This window comes from Ambystoma mexicanum, chromosome 2q (assembly GCF_040938575.1).
Source record: "Ambystoma mexicanum isolate Mex_15411 chromosome 2q, UKY_AmexF1_1, whole genome shotgun sequence".
NCBI classification, from domain to species: domain Eukaryota; kingdom Metazoa; phylum Chordata; class Amphibia; order Caudata; family Ambystomatidae; genus Ambystoma; species Ambystoma mexicanum.
Window position 1 is genome coordinate 1,381,691,391 of NC_090924.1, and position 22,713 is coordinate 1,381,714,103.

Genomic DNA, 22,713 nt, shown 5'->3' on the forward strand with positions numbered 1-22,713 from the left:
TGTGTTAAAGCACAAGGACCACCAGAAATATTTTCAGGAATATAGGTGTGGGTAAAGTTACCACAGGAAAATAGCCAACTTGTTGGAAGCTTCACATGCAAAAGATGGCTGGTAGCTACAACAGTAAAATTACAGAACATTGTATTAGACACATCTCCACATACACCATTAGAACAAGCACATAAACACTTCTCAAAATCAGCTCTGCTTTTCTCATCTGTCAAGTTCAATTGCTGACACTCTCCAATATGTCGAGGATCACAAGTCTTCACATAGCAAACACAGGCCGGGGCAATGTCGTAAGTGACAATAGGCGTCATATTCCTCCATATACGATCACTGTGGGAACAAAATTTGCAATACTCATAGACAGAAAAGGAATTTCTCACATCAGAGTCCTCCACTAGGGAATCAGTATGCAGTACTCTGAAAATGTGTTGCAGCACAGGTACCATGTTGGTATGGCAACAAGACACATTGAAATCAAGTGCAAAACATCATGAACATCAGCCAGGCAAAAGTGTGAGATGTTAAAAACCCGAAGGGCTAGAAAAACCCACATATTCACAGGTTGCTTAACAATCACAGCATCACCATGCCGCACAAAAGACATGGGCGTTGTGAATGAGGGCATAGCAACACGGCCATGGTCACAACGTATCCTTTACAATACATCGAACCATTTTCAGACAACGCAGTAACATCAAAGCGTTAGTCGTCATCCAGATCATCTGTGTCAGCTGTACAATGGAGACATTCACCACATTTGTTGCATGTCTGCGGACCCTCCTGAATAGACTCCACCCAAATCGACAAGCACAAACATCACACACAAGTTCTGGAAAACAACAAAGTTACAGAAAAACAAGATTTCAGTGAAGTACATCAATAACGTAAATAACATTTGTCAGCAGGGATGTGGCTACATTTCCTCTTTTCCGGTTCTATCACTAGAACAGCGTGATTCTCTCCTGCTGCCATTAAATCTGCCAGAACCGGTGGGCCAGCAGGTTTCTCAACTCAAACTTTCGCTTCTGGAACCATTTTATCTGAAGAGCCAAAACCTTTGTCTCCACATGTAGTTACTATTGTGGACGGCTCTCCCTTTTTCACCATGGATAATTTTACAAGGATGATAATCAGTTGAGCTACTCTATCCCGTTTATGAATCGGCAACATTTTGTGTCCACTATTAATCAAAACTATTTTTATTTCTCCCCGATAATCTGCATAAACAATTCCTCCCAATACCTGGATCCCTCTCAATGCCAATCTGGATCTAGGGGCAATTAATCCCATATGTTCTGATGGAATCTGCACTCCTATACCCGAGTCAATAACACTGATGTTTCTTGGTTCAAGTCTGATCTCCTCCATAGCATGCACATCCACCCCTGCAGACTCTGGTGTCGCTTGATAAGGAGCTAGAGCCCCAGGTAACCTTTCCCAATACATCAGAGTTTTAAATGTCCTATTTGTTTCATTTGTAAAGCTGGCATTAACATTCACATTAATGGAGTTTCACCATTTGCAATTGGTCTGTTATTCAACACTTGCACTGTATCCAGAATGCGCTCACGCCACCCTTTCAGGTTACCATCACCAGTCTTTCGCAACTGTTCTTTCAACAAACCATTCATTCTCCCAATCAATCCCGAAGAATCTGGATTATAAGGGACATGGAAAATCAATTCTACACTCTTCTCCTGACAATACACCTGATTCAGTTTTCCTTTAAAATGTAACCCATTGTCACTTTGAATCTGTGAAGTTATGATATGATATGATATGTTATGATATGATATGATATGATATGGCATTTATAACGCTCCTTTACACAAGTGTTTCAAGGCTCGACGCAGCAAGGGAGGGGAACAGAGGGAGGACAGACAGCGATCCTACGAGGCCAGGTCTCATTCAGATCGTGCAAGTGCGTGGGAAGGGGCAGGTAACAGTGCAGTACATGGGAATAGATAAATAATAAGTAAGGGCCAGCATGTGGCAAGTGCAAGGGTAAGTGCAGACTTCAGGTGTCAAGGGCTGGTAAGGGGGACTGTAGGGATACAGAAACAGTCCCCCAGTGTGGGGGTTGCCGGGAAGGCAGTGCAGGTGTGTGACGCTGGCAGGGGTGTGACCTGTGCCTGAGATCAGAGGGTGTCCAGGTAGCCAGTGCAGTTCTGGTAACAGCCAGGAGGTCAGCAGAGGAGAGGAGGAGAAAAAGCAGAAGCAAGAGAAAGGTTTGGAGGTGCTTCCAGAACCGGAGATGTTTCTCCTCAAGTTTAAGGGTGGCAGGGAAGCTGTTCCAGAGCAAATATCAGGTGTCAAGGGCAGGTAGGGGGGACTGTAGGGATACATAAACAGTCCCCAAGTGCAGAGGTTGCCGGGAGGGCAGTGCAGGTGTGCAACGCTAGCAGGGGGGAGGCCTGTGCCCGAGATCAGAGGGTGTCCAGGTAGCCAGAGGGAGGCACCAGCCGAAGAAAGAGATCTACCACCAACTCGCTGCTTGGAGAAGCGGCTGACCTTGAGGGAGTTGGAGGCGGATGAGCGGAGAGCTCGAGAAGGAAGATATTTAGGAAGAGAGAGTTGAAGGAATTGAGGCCTCAGGTCCCAGAAGGCCTTGTGGACGATGCAGCATGTTTTTAACTTAATCCTCCAGCCATTGGGAGCCAGTGCAGAGATTCAGTCCTGGAGAGATACGATCCCTGGGCTTGAGGCCAAGGAAAAGTCTCGCAGTCCTGTTCTGGATAAGTTGCAGAGGGTGGAGAGTAGAAGCAGTTAGATTTAGAAAGAGTCTGTTGCAATAGTCCAGCCTAGAGAGAACCAGAGCTCTGGCAACAGTTAGCATCTGGGGGATGGAGAGGAAAGGAAGAATACCTCTGAGGAGGTGCTGTGCAGGGTTTTGACCCATGCTGAATCAATAGACTGGGTAGATGTGGGGATGAGCTATCGCCGCCCACATTCACGCCAGAATCCAGGAGAACTGCGCAGTTGGCACAAGACCACTCCAAAGATACAACCTTCTTATTGGGGGTTCCACATCACCTCTCTACTGTAAGGATGCCATCAAAACAATGTTAAGCAAGGGTCCTATACTATCAAGCAAAACACCACTCTATTGAAATGCAGTAATTCAAGACAGATCCCAAAAATGGATGCAATACCGGTACTCACCACTATCAGAAAGCCGGCGTTTTAAAACCACCAGACTTTTGTGTAAAACTGAACAGAGGAACCCAAACCAGGCCAAGGAAAGACTTGCTAAGAGGTGGATACAATGTAAAACTATATTCTGAAATGACTTGAAGGGAGTCATTATTTAATGTATATGTAAAAATTGTAAGTTTGATTTACACTGGGAACTAAAGTGACATTTAGCTGAATTCTGCCTGACAACTACCCCCGACAGGAGAAACCTGCTCAGCCACTCTTCCCAGGCCTAGCAGCATCCTGATTCCCCACCAAAAGGATTTACGCGCTCGCAAGATTTACTGCGATTTGCAATTTGGCCTGATTTCGTCATCTGTAAAAAGATAGCCGCTTTTGCCTGAACTGCTAAAATTCGTTTGCAACCTAATAACCATCCCTGAACCATTGTTAGGGCTGACCTAAACTGATTTAAAGTGTCTACCACTCACCCTGAACCTCCTATAGGGAATTAAAAGCAATTTTAGCCTTTTTCACTTCGTTGCCACCACATTACAAAGCACTCTTGTCCGTGTTTTAAAAAGCATACCTGTTGTTAAGCTTGCTGTTGGGGGAACTGAATTCCGTATTGTATTTGATTATATTCCTGAAGACTGTGTGTGTTACTTCCATCTCCTTGCATTGCTTATAGGGGGGGGGGGGGTGAATTGCCACCAGGGGAAAAGTGAACATATTATCTCTTGTGAAACCATATCAGTTTATTTTCTGTACTGCATTTATTCCACCTTGCATTTCCTTGAACCCATAAAGTATTTCAGCTACCTCATCCTCTATACTACTTCTACGTAACCAAATCAGTTTACCAGTAGAACATTATCCATTGTTGATCACTGTCATATTTTAAGTGTGATATCCAATATTAATTTATTATAAACGTGTGATAGATATATATTGTTATATTTCTCAAATAAACCTTTTAAATTTTCAAAACAGACCTACTTCTTGGCTCAGTGGGGTCAGGGGGATTCTAAGATAGGGGTTTTATATAAGGGTTGTCATCCAGAGTACATGAAGTGGACCTAAAAATATATCAATAAGGGTTTCCCTCAGCATCCCAGACTAGGCATTGGCTTAGCTGTAGTGTTGAAGTGAAGCCGCTTACCAAAGTGGGGGCTCGTAGCCGGAGATTCTGGGTTAGATCTATCACTTGTGCAGATTAATACAGTGTGCTAACTGACAGGAGACATACATCCGGTCGGATCACCGCGCTGTGTTACACTGTAAAGCACTCCTGAAAGGAACGCTCTAAGGAAACGGTCTGTTTTGCAAAAATAAAATACAAACTTCTGTAAGTCAGGAAGGAACGCAAATTCCAGAATGACGACACTGGTAGACATCAAAATAGCCAGAGAGCACTTCTTACATAAGCTATTTGTGAGGGGTGAGTGGACTCATCAGGACCAAACGGTCTGGTTGCAGGCAATCGCGCAACAGGTCACTGAAACAGGGTCAGATATATGGAGAGATCAGGGTCCCCTACATGTGGCCCTGAGTGAGCTATATATGGCCCCTAAAGCCAAAGATGAACATAATAAGATTGCCAGGATAGCGGCATATTTGTACCTATATATGGGAGCCATGCAGGACAAATGTGCTGAAGGCCAAGATCTGGCAAATAGGCAACAGATTGCGTTAGAGAAGGCCCAATCTGATCTGGACTCTTCTGAGCAGAGGCTGCTCAGGAGCCAGGAGTCAGAAAAGGACAGCAGACAGTACATCACTAAAATAAAGGAGGATATGGATGTGCTGCAACAGGAAAAGGTGGACCAGGATACCAGATTTCTGGCCTTGCAGAAGGAGTACCAAGAAGGTTTGGACTCCCTACTGCAGAGCCAGAAAAAGCTGGAGCAACAGTTAGACTTCAATAGGGCATGTGCTGAGCAGGTAGTCACCCTGCAAAGCCGCCTAGATAGGGAGAAGGCAGAGAGCAATAAACTGATTTTGAAAGACCTGGATACCCAGGCAGAGTTTGACCAGGAGCGCCAGAAAGCTGGTGCCTTCCAAAGGCAAAGGGACGACCTGGCGGCACAGATGAAGGCTCTTAGTCAGGAAAGGGATACCTTAGGCCAGGAAGTCTGCCACTTAAAAAGGAAAATGGAAGAAAATCACCTGGCCCTCCAGGGACTGGGTGACCTCCAAAAAGAACACCAGAACTTGTTAGAGCACACCAGGAGGGTGGAGGATGCTCTGGCAAGAAAGGAGCAGGCCAATAGGGACACAGCTCAGGAGGGAACCCTCCTGCAGCAAAGACTGGCCCAGTACTCCAGGACCAATCAAGAGGCACAGAGAGAGAATGAGGCTCTCTGCCAGCACAATGATAGGCTCCAGCAACAGGTAGCCATGCAGGAGAGACTGATAGAGTCAAGTAAGGCCTTAACTGAGGAACTGAAAGCGCAGGCTCTTGCATTGCAACAGGGAACAGGGGCTGAGAGAGATGAGGTTCGCTGGGAAAGAGAAACTCCTGAGCATAACCTCAGGAGCCCTAGTACCAGAGGCCTCCATCTCTCCCAGTCCCTGGACTCTGCCACCCCCAGGTCTCCTGCCGCACATGAGCCCAGGGCCACGGGGATGGCAGATTACTATCCAGTCAGAAATATGGGGCTCATAGGCCAGTACCCCCCAGGAATGGATGGGTGGGCATCCGGGTATGGGCAGCCAAGTACAGCGCAATTTAGTGGGGAACCCCAGGAGAGTAGGCTCTCTAAGGGCATTCTGAAAACCTCTGCCCAGTTAGGTCACTGGGGGGTACCCATCAAATCCTGGCAGGATGGGATCTGAAGACTCCTCTGAGCATTACAGGACACAGGAGACCAGGTCCCCACATTCTGCCAGCCATTCCCAGGCTCGCAGAATCCGGGAAAACCTGGAAGATCAGACGGGCACCTCTGGGAGCAGTGCTTCTGAGTCAGAGGATGAATGGACCAGGTTTACCCGAACCAAAAAGGCCAATAAGGCAAAAAGGGCCTTGCTTAAGGACCCATTGAAACAAATAAAGGCAATAAGGAGTGTCATCACGCCTTATCATAAGAACGCCAAGTATTCTGTTTGGGAACACTTGGAGCTCTATGAGCAAATGATGGAGACTTTCCATGTAAAGGACAGCAGTATCTGCATCCAGTACGTCGATTGGACCTTCTCACCAGAATACTCCAGTTTCTTTGCAGGGCTGGAGGATTAAAACCATTCAAGGTGGTCCACATACAGGGCAGCCATCTTGAAACATTTTTCTGTGCACAGAAATCCTCAAGAGGCTTGCAAGGCAGCCTACAATTTGCAATGTGGGGAGGATCAGGCCCTACAAGAATTCGTACAAGAATTGAAGCGTGCCTTTTCATAGACCACCAGAAGGGTGCGCACGGACAGCAGAGAATTTGTCAATACTTTTTTTCATGCCTTGCCCAAATATATCATTGAACAGGCTATCCGGATCTATGAGGTGCAGAAGCCCATAGAAAATAAAAGTAATGCGCAGAAAAAACCCAAAACCAACAGCACCCCTGCTGCTGCCAAGGTGGCGGAGGTAAATATTGCCCCCGTTTTAGATTTGGAGATGGGGGGGCCTAAAAGCCTGCCTGCACCAAATAATTCACAGCCCAGAATGCCCTCGGGCCAGTCACAGAAAGGGAGTGAGGAGGTAGTCCCACAAATGGGGTCACTCGCTCCCCTGATTATGTAAGTCCCCGCTACAAGGGAAACCGACCCATCCTGGGTTATGTGTGGACTCCTCCAGCCCAATCGGGGGGAATCCAGCCAAGCACCTGACCCAGGGAACTTCCCTCCTAACTGCCCCCAGGAGGGCAGAAAATCCTGGGCAGAACTTTTTTCCCAGGTATCCACCCAATTTCCAACCCCAAAATCATCCATCCTTCTTTCCCCGATTCCCTGAGCCCAGACAACCTAATCCAGGAAAGAGGAGGCCAAGGGTGGAGGGGTACCCATATCTTCCCAATCCGGGGTATTACCAGAGAAGGGATAGCTACCCTTCCCAGGATCAGCCCAGGGGAGAAAATAGAGCCATGTATCAGCCTGAGCGGGTTTCACAACTTGAGCGCCAGGTCCAAAATATGGCACGGGATCTGGGTCACATACTGAGGGCTCAACAGAACCCTCAGATGAGCATGCCACCGCAGAATGCCCCAAACTCTGGACCTGGTGCTCCAGAACAATGACGGGGGCAGCACCCCGATAACCCACCGGTTCCCAGGGAGGAGGCACAAGGGGAAGAGGGGTGTAAAGCCTTGGAGGAATCTTCCTTCCTCACTTGTAAACAGCCCCTGGAAAGCCAGGAACCGGAAACAAAATCTCCTGCCCCTGAAAGTCTGCCTCCAAAGGAGCAGAGGGGGGGGTAGGAGAAACAAAGTACCCAAACAGCCCAGTTTGTGGAGGAGGTACAGATCTTCCAATTTGAGGGAGAGGAATCCTCAGAGGATCCTGGGAAAAGGATCTTCTCCTTTAGAGATGGGGGAACTCCTCCCAAAGAAAAATGGGTCCCAAGGGATTCCAATCCAGACTGGGGAGATATGGAGACTGAGCTACCGCCGCCCATCATCTCATCCCAGAACCCACAATACCGAAATCCCCTGGTTCAAACCCATCCTGGTGACTGCCTCCAAAAAGGGGGGGCGGCCCAGAACTGGAACCAGGGGAACCCACAATGGCTCTGATCTCCAGTTGCCAACTTTTTCTTTCAGATTCCCAAGACTCTCCACAGAATTCTGCCCAAATCTCTTCTCTAGCCATGTCAAAAACCAGAAAGTTCGCTAACCAGTTGTCCAAAAATGTGCATTATCTGTGCACCCTTGAGGAGAAGGAGGGAAGATATTATGCCCCGGTACAAGTACAGGGGCAGGGTACAATTTCGGCACTGGTGGACACTGGATCCCAAGCTACCCTTCTGTCCAAAAGGGCCTTTGATGAACTAAATTCAGGAAGGGGGGAGAATTACCGTATTCCTCTCACCTCTCTTCCTGGACAACTGCAGAACTTTGACGGGAAGGAAATTCCCGTCGAAGGGACTGCAGACTTGGACATTAAAATTAGGTGACACAAGGTGAAACACCCGGTCATAGTAGTGACTCCAGAGGGCACACCTTGTTTACTAGGGAGCGACCTCCAGAGAAGGTTGTCACCCCTAATAGATTGTGTAAACAAGGTCCTCTGGACCCAGACTAGCCGACCAATAAAATTAAAACAGAGTGTCAACCATGTTAGTTTAAATGGCACCTGCCACATGGTTGAACAAAAATCTGACCAAGTAGAATTTCACTTCCAGAACAACCAAATTCCAGACGTGACAGTAATATCAGTAGGACAACAGACTGGTGATGGGGGGTCCTCTCTATTTCTGAAAATCAACCTTCCTTTGAGTTTAAGGTGGTATTCCACACTGGAAGGAAACACTCTGAAATTCTTTACCAATCCACAATCAGACACTCCCACTCCTATAGTCCAGAAAGATGTGAAATCAGCTCAGAGCCTGGCTGATATTCAGCAAATTGGAGAGCAGTTGTTCATCCCTGTTCAGTTAAATGATGGGAAGGACTCTTTTCTCGCTCAAGTGTGTGTGAACAACGGTAAGAGCTTCATCAGCGAAGCCATGTTCCGCCAACTCCCAAAAGATCCAGCCATTCCCACATTCAAACTGATAGACAAATGGGAACTGGACCTGGAAGCACCCAATTCCAAACATCTCCTGCCAAGCAGGTGTATGCTCAAAATCTCCATTGGCAACAAGAGCATAGTCCATAATTGTTGGGTCGTGCGAGACGTCACTGCCGCCTTTTACTTATGCAGTGACATTCTCAATCGCTTTGCCATTAGTTTGGACCTAATAAAATTCAAAGCTTGGTCCCGATTACCGGATAATCCCATGGGCTTTGATGATTCGGAAAAAGCATTTAGGTCAGCTCAATCGCTACCTTATGCAGTTGAAATTCAGATTAAAGAGGAAGTCACCATCCCAGAAAGGACCCGACAATTCTCACTGGAAGTGAAAGTTAAAAGAGGACAAAAATTGAAAAACCCTGGTGCTTATGTTCATCTAAATGCTTCTCTCCAACAGCAAGGGTTGGGGGTAAACCCAACACCATTAGTCAACATAGAACATGACACCATTCAAATAGAGGTGGGTAACAGCGACTTAAAGAGTATTACTCTAGCCGCAGGAACCATTATTGGAATGGCAGTTTATGACCGACATTTTTCCATTGATCTAGGAAATGAACTGTTAGGACCAATCCCCAAGGACTGTTTTGACAATGACAGTGATGACAACACAAGACCAGACAGGTTTTTCACCCGGCATGGGGGGAACTTCCTGTTGTACACTTCTTGCCCTTATTGTGACTTCAGGAGGGATGAGGTGATTTTCCAGGTCCATGAGGGCTGCCTTACCCACCTGAAGCCTTCAGTCCAAATCAGCCCTCTGACCAGGGACTTCTCCACCCAGCTGGAGGAGGCCGCTGAGATAGCCAAACCAGAAGTCTTTCCTGGCTTCAGGCAGATGGTGGAAGAGAGGGTCAACCTAGCTGATGCCTGCGTGACTCTGGAACAGAAGCAAAAGTTGAAACAAGTTTTCTTGGATTTCCAAGATCTCTTTGCGGTAGGCTCATATGACTGTGGTCGCACCGAAATCCACACAACAACAATTCCCACGGACCCTGGCATGACTCCAGTGTTTGTGAAGCAATATCGCTTGCCTCTCGCATCCATGGAGTCCCTTACTGAAATAATTAAGAACATTGAGTCCGGGGAATAATCCGTCCAGTACACAGCACCTTCAATAATCCGGTGCTGGGAATATTGAAGCCAAACGGCCAGTGGAGACTCTGCGCTGACCTTAGTGAGCTCAACAAACGGGTCCATACTTCCCGATGGCCTCTGCCCTACATTGACCAAGGGATGGCCCAGATCCAGGGGTCACAGGTATTCACTGCAATAGACCTGACCAATGGATACTGGACCGTGCCTGTCAGTAGGGAGGACCAATACAAACTGGCTTTTACCTTCGGGGGCCAGCAGTACACATGGACCCGAACTCCCTTTGGATACCTCAACTCCGGGAATGAATTCAACATTTTCCTACATATGGCCATGCCTGACCTGGGTGCGAGGGGTAACCTGGCTTATGTAGATGATGTTCTCATCAAAAGTTCATCTGTGGAGGAACACATAGCAGAGATCCGTTATATTCTGACACAGTTGAGGGCCGCCGGAGTAGAACTTTCCTTTCAGAAAGCACAGTGGTGTAGAACCTGTGTTAATTTCTTGGGGCATGAGATTACTCCTCAGGGTCTCTGTCCCCAGGAAAAGAAAGTGGAAGCACTTCAGAAACTGAAGGACCCTACAACTCTGCGGGAACTAAGGAGCCTCCTTGGACTGACTAATTACAGCAGAAAGTTCATTGAGGGCTACGCAGAGATCACCAGACCCCTAATTCATCTCTTGAAGGGGGGGTCAAGTGGGAATGGGGTTCAGAACAATCCGAGGCAGTAAGACAACTCAAGAGAAGCCTCTCACAAGCACCTTGCCTGTCTTACCCTGTCAGAAACAAGGAGTTCTTCCTGGAGACAGGGTTTTCTAATACGTGCTTGACGGCAGTATTATACCAAAAGCATGACAAGGTCAATAAAGTAATCTCCTATGCGAGAAAACTTTATCCTCTGTGGAGGAAAAATTCAACGATTGTGAGAAGGCACATCTGGCAACGGTGTGGGCATTGAAGAATTGCCACCCGTTTATCCAGGGGGAACACATCATAGTGGAGACTCCACACCAGCCTCTGCAATTTCTCCAGAGTGACAGAATCCGGGCCGGAAATGTGAGTAATTCCCGAATTAATTCCTGGATTCTGTCAATGCAAGGCTTTCCTGTGGAGGTCAGATATGGCCAAAACAAGAAGAGTCCCCTCGGGCAAGGTCTTGGCTGACTTGCATGATTGTGCCAGAGAAAACTGTCTCGAGGACGAAAGTTTAAAAATCAAGGACAACATGGAGGCATACCTTAATTCCCCACACAAAGTCTTTGAAGAAGACAAGTGCGAGGGAATGCCCGCTGCCTATGTGGATGGATGCTCTTACCATGTTGACAACAACGGGGAAAAAGAACTCGTGGCCGGCGTAGGGAACGCATGGGTGAATGAGTTTCCAGAACCCTCCGCTGGATACAAAATTGGTCCCCGAAGTAGTCAGGTGGCAGAGTTGATGTCTATGCATCAGGCCATCCTCACTGCTGTCCAACATCATCTCCACGAACTGGTCATAATCACAGATTCGGATTATGTACGGAACGGGTTCGTGGAGCACCTGGTCAATTGGAAAACCAGAGGCATGTTATGTACTAATAACAAACCCTTGAAACATGGGAAGTTAATCCAAAATATTGATGATATTGATGATCTGGTCACATCGAATGGGGTGACCATATACTGGAAAAGATCAAGGGTCATTCCAGACAAAACTGGAAATGACTTAGCTGATCAGCTGGCCAAAACCGGGGCCATCCAAGGGGATCTAATCGAAATAGAGTCCCTGTTGGGGGAAATCCAGGTCACTGCCATCACTAGGTCCCAGACAAATGCTCACAATGATCTTTCAACTGCATAATGGAGTAAGGAGACCCCTGATGCTGATTTGATTACAGCTCAGAAGGGGATCCAATAATTGGTAAGTTGTACCAACACATTGAGGACCCTGAGAACTTTCCCTTGACGGATACCGATTACATTGGGAAGGAGGTCCTTAGAGTGTTGATGAAATGTCCAAAGATGTTCCGAATCCAAGACGGTTTGTTGGTAAGGAAATCCCAAGCTGGCCACGATCAGTGGGTGGTTCCTACCTCATTCCGAAGCCTGATGTTAAGTCACGCCCATGATGCAGCCACCGCCGGTCATAGGGGGTTTCATATAACACATGAAATCTTAAGAGAGGTTGCATACTGGCCACACATGGGCAGGACCTCGACCAATACTTGAAAGGGTGTCTTGTGTGTGCACAATTTCAGCCATCATCCCTCACACACCGTGCGCCTCTCCAAAAGAGGGGGATGACACTGCCATGGTCAGATTTGCAAATCGACTTTGTAGGCCCTGTAATTCGCTCGTCTAGAGGAAACAAGTACATGTTGACCATTACATGCTTGTTTACCAAGTGGGTGAAATGTCTCCCAGCCCCAAACTGCGAGGCAGAAAAAGCAGCTGCCCTGATGATTAACCACATCTTTTCCTGTTTTGGTCTACCTCAAAGGATTGAGTCAGACAGAGGTAGCCACTTCACCAGTGAAGTAATGACAAAGATGTGGGAGATACTGGGGGTCAAAAGGAAGCTACAAATTGCTTACAGGCGCACTTCTTCGGGGGCAGTAGAACGCTACAACTGGACAATTGTGAGCATATTAAAAAAGTTTGTGGCAGATTCTGGGCCAAGTTTGGATATCCGACTACCTCTGGTCCTAATGGCCATCAGATCTACCCCGTCATCTGCAACTAAAATGTCACCATTTGAGTTGATGACTGGACGCAAGATGGTGCTTCCCCAGCACTTGCTCTACAGAACCCAAGAGCAGACATTGATAAATGCCTCCACAACTCATGAGTATGTGGAGAATTTAAGGAAACACCTTTAACATGCTTTTGCCTATGCTCAGCGGAATCTAGAAAGATCAGCTGAGAGTATGAAAATGCACTATGATTTGAAAACCACCAGGAAGGAATATGATGTGGGAGACCGGGTCTATCTATACAATTTCCAAAGGAAAAGCGAAAATATTTGCCTACATGGAAGGGACCCTTTGAAATTATAGACAAGATCTCCCCTGTAGCGTAAAAGATCTGCATCCCCAAAGGTAGTCTGGCGGAAGGGGAAGACAAGTGGGTACATATAAATCAGCTAAAGTCTTGCCATCCCAGACACACGCTGTAGCAACTGGAGGAGTCCTCTGCAATACCAGAGGGGACCGCTCCAGATTAATTCAGTTTCAACCCTAAAATATCCCACATATAGTCTCTAAAATATTATGACGCTTGTAAGCCACTGTCTCTGAATTATATCTTGTTTTTCAAAATTGGAATGCTATGTCTATTAAAGTATAAAATGTATATGTCGCCCCACTATATCAATAGTGGGGGAGAAATGTCAATGAATATGTATTGCCTCTTTCCTTTGTCGTCTAGTAGAAAGAAAACCTGGAGACTGGCCAAGGAGGATGACCGGGGACCGGGAGCAGAGACCCGAGGGGCCCGGAGTACCGCCCAATATTCCCATCAGGACCGGCGAGGAGGACCGATCGATCCAACTGGGTGGAGGAAAAGATGCTGAACTGTGCCATCTACAGAATTGGAAGAAGATAATGTGGACATACCAGCGAAAGGGCTCAAAACCTACTTTGCACCCGACTTCCCCTCGACTTGAATCAAAGCGTAGTCGGGCGGGGGGATTTGTGAAGGGTTTTGACCCATGCTGAATCAATAGACTGGGTAGATGTGGGGATGAGCTATCGCCGCCCACATTCACGCCAGAATCCAGGAGAACTGCGCAGTTGGCAAAAGACCACTCCAAAGATACAACCTTCTTGTGGGGGGTTCCACATCACCACTCTACTGTAAGGATGCCATCAAAACAATGTTAAGCAAGGGTCCTATACTATCAAGCAAAAGACCACTCTATTGAAATGCAGTAATTCAAGACAGATCCCAAAAATGGATGAAATACCGGTACTCACCACTATCAGAAAGCCGGCGTTTTAAAACCACCAGACTTTTGTGTAAAACTGAACAGAGGAACCCAAACCAGGCAAAGGAAAGACTTGCTAAGAGGTGGATACAATGTAAAACTATATTCTGAAATGACTTGAAGGAAGCAATTATTTAATGTATATGTAAAAATTGTAAGTTTGATTTACACTGGGAACTAAAGTGACATTTAGCTGAATTCTGCCTGACAACTACCCCCGACAGGAGAAACCTGCTCAGCCACTCTTCCCAGGCCTAGCTGCATCCTGCTTCCCCACCAAAAGGAGATGACACCTCTCTGATTAGATTTGGGGAGGGGCACCTGCAGGAGGTTGAACAAAGCCCTGTCCTGGGCTAAGGCAAATGTTATATGGGGCGGGGGTCGTAAAGTGGCTTCCTCTTGGAGGAAACTGGGAGGGGCAGTGCCTCTGCTAGCAAGCTGAGCTTGGGGGAAGTGGATAAACCAGTTATTCCACCATGTGATGTGGAAAGCCACACCCCTTTTTGACCAGGGCATCATTTTAAAAAGATAGATAACTCATAGTGCGGACTGGTAAAAATTATATAAATAATATAATTATTCTTGGGATTTTTCTGTGCACGTTTTAAGAGGCGTTAGGACCCTGTGGTGTATTCTGGGGGGTTGCTAGCGGAAAATAGGGTCTTACTCCAAATTTCTGCATGTTAAAAATCTGACACTTCATCAATTAATGTCCATACTCCTTGCGCACATTTGTGTAATTTTTGGTAAATGTCCGATATTGATAAACCAACCAAAAAGCGCAAAATGTTGTCATTTTTTAATGCAAGCCCCAAGAAGATCAGAGGCGGACAAGCATGGACCATAAGGAATATATAATGTGTACATGTAATGTCAACCACTTGTGTATCTGGGAAATATGTATTTGAATCAAATATAGATTTGTGGGCAAATTGTCCAGGGGAGGATCCTCTGACCCATAAACAGACCTCATCACTCTGATTCACAACCCAATTCCCCCAATCATGGGAGAGGGGAGAATTGGGCCAATGACAAGTAGAGAGGGGCAGGCTCAGGTATGCCACGCACACACCCACTTCCAAAACACATAAAAAGAGACTGCTGGGACAGGTAGAGGATTCATTTTCCATTTCTGCAGAGCATTTTGACGGCCGACATCCCACCCAGACAGAGACCAGAACCAGAGACCAATAGACTACAGAACTTTGAACCTAGAAGGCCCACTGCAAGCAAAAGTATTCTCAGCAGGCCTTCAGAATCCAGCAAACCTAAGCAAACTATTCAACAGCCGGGCAAGCTGTTTGAATACTTTGCCAAGAACGTTTGCCGGAACCGCAGACCAGTCCCAGACCGCTGTGAGCAGAAACAGAGATCTGGATCGCTGTGAGCAGAACCGGTGCCTGATTGACCCGCCGAGCAGAGAGAACTGCCGCCGGACGTGTTGACCAGATCCGTGACGAGACCTATTTCAAATTTATATTGTGAGTACCTAGCAGAACTGTGCAGAACCAATCTCTTAGTTAAAATAATCTAATTCAAGCTATTTTAGCCTATTAGAACTGCCTCCTAGAATCGTGTCATTCTGTCATCTTTGAAACTGAGAACTGTCATCTGTCATTCTAAAGCTGCAAGCTGTCACCTGTCATTTGAGTTTTACTTTAAATCCGAAAATCTACCTTTATTAAATCGTCCGTATCTCTTGAACCGTTTGTCCTAGGAACGAGATTTAACTTTTTAAGCTTAGAATCTAAGCTTTCCAATAAGCCTAGAACCGACTTCCTACTCCTTATATTTTTACGTACTCGCAAAATTTACTGCGATTTGCGATTTGGCCTGATTTCGTCATCTGTAAAAAGATAGCCGCTTTTGCCTGAACTGCTAAAATTCGTTTGCACCCTAATAACCATCCCTGAACCATTGTTAGGGCTGACCTGAACTGATTTAAAGTGTCTAGCACTCACCCTGAACCTCCTATAGGGAATTAAAAGCAATTTTAGCATTTTTCACTTCCTTGACGCCACATTACAAAGCACTCTTGCCCGTGTTTTAAAAAGCATACCTGTTGTCTAAGCTTGCTGGTGGGGGAACTGAATTCCGTATTGTATTTGATTGTATTCCTGAAGACTGTGTGTGTTACTTCCATCTCCTTGCATTGCTTATAGGGGGGGGGGCGAATTGCCACCAGGGGAAAAGTGAACATATTATCTCTTGTGAAACCATATCAGTTTATTTTCTGTACTGCATTTATTCCACCTTGCATTTCCTTGAAACCATAAAGCATTTCAGCTACCTCATCCTCTATACTACTTCTAAGTAACCAAATCAGTTTACCAGTAGAACATTATCCATTGTTGATCACTGTCATATTTTAAGTGTGATATCCAATATTAATTTATTATAAAAGTGTGATAGATATATATTGTTATATGTCTCAAATAAACCTTTTAAATTTGCAAAACAGACCTACTTCTTAGCTCAGTGGGGTCAGGGAGATTCTAAGAGAGGGGTGTTATATAAGGGTTGTCATCCAGAGTACATGAACTGGACCTAAAAATATATCAATAAGGGTTTCCCTCACCATCCCAGACTAGGCATTGACTTAGCTGTAGTGTTGAAGTGAAGCCGCTTAACAGTGCAGCTGGTAGTGTGACTTCTTAGAGACATCAGATATGTGAGGGGAGAAGGAGAGTGTGGAGTTGAAGATGACACCAAGGTTTTTTGCCTTGCAGGTGGGAGCAGGAAGAGGGCCAAGAGAGGCCGGCCAGAAGGCTGCAGGAAAGGAGGGAGCAGGTGTGCCGATGAGGAGAATCTCAGTCTTACTGGCATTAAGGCAGAGGTCATTGGGGGCACACGACTCCTGGATAGCAGACAGACAGTTAGAGATGATGGAAGGAGAGGAGGAGGCCGAGGGTAACCTGAAGATGAGCTGCTTGTCATCCACATAGCACTGAAAGTTGGGGCAGAGAGCGGTGATGCGGTGGGCAAGGAGTGCCAGGTATTGGTTGAACAGCCAGGGAGAGTGGTTAGACCCCTGGGGGACATCACAGGTAGAGAAAAAGATAGCAGAGAGGAAGGACCCAAGTTGGACCTGGGAGGGTCAGTCAGAAAGGAAAGAAGTCAGCCGCGCCAGAGCCTGACCAGTGATACCCAGGTTCTCATGGAGACGGTTGAGCAGGATGGCATGGTTGACAGTGTCAAAGGCAGAAGAGAGATCAAGCAGGATGAGGATGCAAGGGTTGTTGGCATCAAGGTTGGAGAGCAGGTCTTCACAGATGTTCAGGAGAGCAGTTTCTGTGCTTCTGGCGGCTCTGAAGCCAGATTGATAATCATGAAGACAACCAACACTTTCAGTGTGGAGATTAAGCTGGGAGATGGCCAGTTTCTCCAGGAGCTTGCCCAGGAAGTGAGTGATGGTACCCCATAGTATACTGCCACTTGATGTAACAATTTAATGTTATTCAACTGCATAGCTCTTTTGCATGGTACTACCATCAAGTATCCTAAATGGGTATCCACAATTCTACATGCATATTGACATTCTCTGCTGATTGGCATCGGACCAATTTAATCGATCTGCCAAATTTGTCCAGGTAATTTATTTCGCTTCAATATGCCTTGAATAACAAGTGGAATGGATCTCTGTTTCTGATGCTGACACTGGGCATTGCAAAATCACTGTTTTCACTACTTCTAAAGGAACATTAATTCCTCAATCTTGTGCCCACCTCATAGCTTTTTTTTCCAAGATACCCACTTTTCTGGTGTGCCCACTTAGCAATCACTTCCAGATCATCTTCCTCAGACCTTTTGTCCATCACTGAAATCTTGCCATGTTCATGTGCAACAGAATTGAACCAACGTTCCAATGAGTCTGTCGCACAATGTGCATCCACCTGATACACAGTCACTTTACTGTGAAGCAACATTTTGGCGATATATCTTGCCACAATTCTTTTCTCCATAATTCTTTGGCATGAATTGTCCACCCATTCTTCTGCATGTCGGGCAGCAAAACCGCTAGTCCATCAGCCACAGACCACGAGTCAGTATACACATAAAATTGGCCAGTTGCTTCTTGCTTCAATGTCTGATAAACCGCATACAATTCTGAAAACTGACAACCCTTTCCTTTCCCTGATGTTGTCAGAATTGTCTTCCTTTTGGGATTGTATGACACTGCCTTCCAGTATCGCTCAGTTCCCCATATTTAGCGGAACCATCATTTAATCACGCATGTTCAGTTTGTTCATTCGTCAAATCCCCATAAGGGACTCCCCATTTCACAGGAGACTCACAGATTTCGGTCACCTCTGGTGGTTCCAAATCAACTAGTGGAACCCCAGCCACTTGCTCATGTAACTTTACAATTCCGCCCTTCCCTGTTTTGGTACGATCTTGAATGTAGCATTTCCATTTAATGAAACTAGCCTCTTGAGCATGTCCTGTACAATGTGTTTTAGGAGAGCCAAGTACCCATTGCATGATCGGAATTTCTAGTTGGATTAATACATCATGGCTCATTGTCATTTTCTCTCTATCCACAAGAGCCCAAAAGCATGCCAACAGCTGTTTTTCAAAGGGACTGTATCAGTCACCAGCCTTGGGTAGCGTATGACTCCAAAAACCCAAAGGATAACGCTTCTGGTCCTGTTTTTGCCATAAACTCCAATTGGCACAATTGTCATATACAGACACATTTAACTCAACTTCTCCTGTTCGCAATGGCCATAAATCAAGCACTTTTTGGATCTTATGTTTTGCTAGCTGAAAAGCTTTCTCTTTCTCCCCACCCCATTCAAAATCCAATTTCTTTTGTGTCACTTTGTAAAGAGGCACTAGAATCTGTCCCAAATGTGGAATATGCTGTCTCCAGAATCCAAACAACACTATGATTTTTTAGCTTGTTTCTCATTCACAGGTATAGTAAACACAAGAATATTTTGTTTGGCCGTTGGCACCATTTCACGATGCCCATTATGCCACTGAATTCCCAGAAAAATCACAGTCTCGGCCGGACCCTGAATTTTAGTCTCATTCATTTCCCATCCTTCTTTCCTCAATCCTGCAATGAATATTTCTAGGTGCGTCCAAACACTTTGTTCATCCTTTCCCTGAATCAAAATGCCATCAATATAGTGTGAAATCTGTACATCAGGTTTTGCACAGTATCTTATCCAAATGCTTTGCCAGCAGCCGGCAAGAGATAGTCGGACTGTGCAAATCCGTGATGGGTAAATGTTGAAACGTATACTGCCTCCCATTTCATGAAAATGCAACCTGCTCCTGATTGTCTTCTGCAATTGGCACAGTGAAAAATGCATTTGCCAAATCTATCATCGCATATCAAGTTCCCTCAAACTTTTGCACATTCTCAATCAGAGTAACACCATCTGGGACTGCAGGTATTAACAGGAGAGTGTACTTATTCAACTTGCAATCATCCACAGTCATTCTGTAACTTCCATCTGGCTTCTTAATTTCTTAACCGGCCAAACCGTGTTGTTCCAAGTCATAGTCACAGGACATAACATGCCCGCTTCAACATATCCCTTGACAGTATCTGAAATATCCTTGTGCCCCACAGGAATACCGTATTGCTTCATTGACCTTCCTTTTGCAGCCAAAGAAACCTGCACTGGGGGCATCTTCAATGTTCCCACACTGACGGGGGTACATGTCAATGCACTTACTCCAAAATGAAAGGTTTTACCTCCAAGTCCTAAAGTAAATCCCTCCAGAATATCAAAGCCAATAATATATTCAGGTATGGGAACAATCAACACTTGATATTTATTCCTTTTCAAATTACTAATTTTCATATCAACTTTTGTTTGAACCGCAGGGATCTTGTTCCCTTCCAGTCCAGTTAAGGTAAAATGTCCACCATTAAACCTCAAGGGATTGCCATGGATCAATGGGGCCTCTGCCCCGGTATCAATCAACGCTCAAACCTCTTGTGTATTCCCCGACTGCCAGAATAATTTCACATTCAAATGAGGCCCTCTGTCTACCTTAATCCGGGCAGCCATACCAGAGTTTGACCAGAATCCTATTTGTATTTCAAATGCGTGTATTTATTTGGACTCTGTCGCCAACAACGCACCACTTTTCGCAAGGCAGTATAGGTCGGCTGATATGGTGAAGTTACTGCATTAGCCCAATCTGTTTCTCAGCAGCCAACTCTTTTTCCAACCTCAAGACATTCACCTGCAATTCTACATTCTGCTGATGGATGTTCCTAAATGTATGCAACAAAATCCAACCTTGTCTGCCCAACGCTAAGCTCTCCTTTCCCTTCTCTACGTGTACATGTTGCAAGCAAGTCACCACCTCTGCCGGACTTGCCTCTCCTATACTCGTATCCCAGGTCTCATTCAAAGCTGCGCCACATGCCCAAGTCTGTGCCAGTTTCTCATATGGACTCTTTGTCCATCCTGGGATCATCACCTCGGGACAATCTCCGCCTGCGGAACTTCCCTTTTTCCTAAATAAGGGACTCATAATTTGAATGGATGAATCACCTCCTTATCAAGATACTTCAACCACAATCACAAACACACAAAACCTTAGGAAAATTGTCTTTCTGTGTCCAAGCTCCAGATTCGTTTGGTATTTGGAACTAATCTCATCACAAATATCCTGATTACAGCGCCACTATGTTTTACTTTCCAGACATGCGTAATGACCTCAGCACTTACCCTATTAAACAGACCAAAAGTTCTTAGACTCAGGAAGGCAATGATGTATACTTAGACCATCAGTTGGAAAATAATGGTCTCTTCATAGGCCCTTTATTCACATTGCATAAGTATACATATTACTATGAAATAAATACAAATTGTTATACATGAATACATGGACAAGCATAAACACAATAAGTATACATCACCGTTAGTGCAGTTGTAGGAGAAAGCTTCATCTCGGCCATGACAATAATACCCAGTCCCAAGGCAGGTAGGCAGAGAGATCACGCATCAACTAACGGGGTCTGGAGCGGAACGTCCTCCCTCTCAGCAAGACCTCAACACCAGGGGTTTCAATTCTCTGCCCCTTCGTGGGCATTGCACCTCTCTTCTTATGGGGACAAATCCCTTCCCCTCATAAGTTGCAGACTGCCCCCGGCTGAAGGACAGACAGCAAGCATGAGAGGCAAGAGTGGAAAAGTCCAGACAGTGGAAAAACCCAGCTCGGCTCGTCCTTGAGCATACAATAACTATCCTCCATAGTGAGCTCATCTGCTTCATGCTACAATATTGCAACCGTTGCAGAAATCATGTCTGCCTTCTAACTGAGTTCGATAAAGCCTAGACTTTCATTGCGGTTTCAAAGTGAATGTCCAAAATGGCTGCGTACCATCGCCATGTTGTTTAGCTCATTTTTGCACACACACTACACACATTATTGTTCCATTTACAATTTCCATTGATACAATCATAACACATAGTCAGGTAAAACAGCCTACTATTGAAAGGTCAAATTATCGAAAAACTAAGGTTGGACTCGGGACTGTCTTTTCTTTTTATTAAACAGGAGGATTTGATATATATATATATATATATATACAGGGCTTTAAGTGGGCCGGGGCCTGCCGGGGCTGGGCCCCGGCAGGCTCCGAAATTTCGTTTTGAGGCGGGGCCCTGCCGGGGCCCACTAATCTCCCCGGGCAGCCCCGGCCACTACACGAAAAGGCATTTTTTTCTACAGCCTGAAGCTCTCGCTCGTGTGCGAGAGCTTCAGGCTTCAGAAAAAAATGTCTTTCAGCTATAATGGTGGCGCCGCACCTGCGAGGCATCCCTTTAATCAAGGGATGCACGTGGGCCGGCGCCACCATTATGGAGAAACGTGAGGCCGCTGGAAGCAGAGGCCTTGCTTTCTAAATACTGAAGCTCCCGCGGATTCGCGGGAGTTTCAGTCTTTAGGAAAAAGGCCTCTGCTTCCAGTGGCCTCACCCTTTCAGCCTTAATGGTGACGCTGCCCCTCCCCAGCTGGCGAGGGGCAGAACCACCATTAAGGCTGAATAGGCGAGGCGCTGTCCCCTGCCAGGCAAGCCTATACAAAACAAATGCAGAGATCAGCACCCTCTCCCCCATAGGGGGGAGGGTGCTAATCTCTACAAAAGGCTGCCTGGCAGGGGTGCCAGTAGCCCATTGAGCCGGGGCTCGTCAAGGGGGCGTGGCCTAACGGCCCATCAAGACCCCGTTGTTAGGCCACGCCCCCTCGATGGGCCCCGGCTCGATTTGTAGTGCCACTTAAGGCACTGTATATATATATATATATATATATATATATATATATATATATATATATATATATATAGTCATTCTGTGTGGAGGTGCCTTCAAAATAACTGCAACCAAAGAGGTAATGGTAGTATTGATTAAAAAATGTTTTATAACATTATTACAAAATACACAATATGTTTTCAAAAACCACTTAAATAATCAAACATTCCAGTTCATTTGACACAATTCATGAAAACAATACTTAAATACATAATATAAACATACCTTAAAAAACACGCAAGAGAAATCACACAAGAAAAAGTGACTGGTTAAATTTCCTATCCACCTATAGATCTCCCGGGTACTGGTTGGACGTAACACACCTCCTTAGTGGAGGTCGTGACCCAGACGCTCTCTCTGTCAATTGGTTTGTTCTATTGAAAGGTGCAATCTAAAAGCTGTCTTTGTTGGCTCGGTTTCTCAAAACTCTGTAAATGCTCTTTCCCTGCTCTTTCTCTTCCAGAAGTAATACCGTCAGTAAATAAGGCAGTGCTTCACTA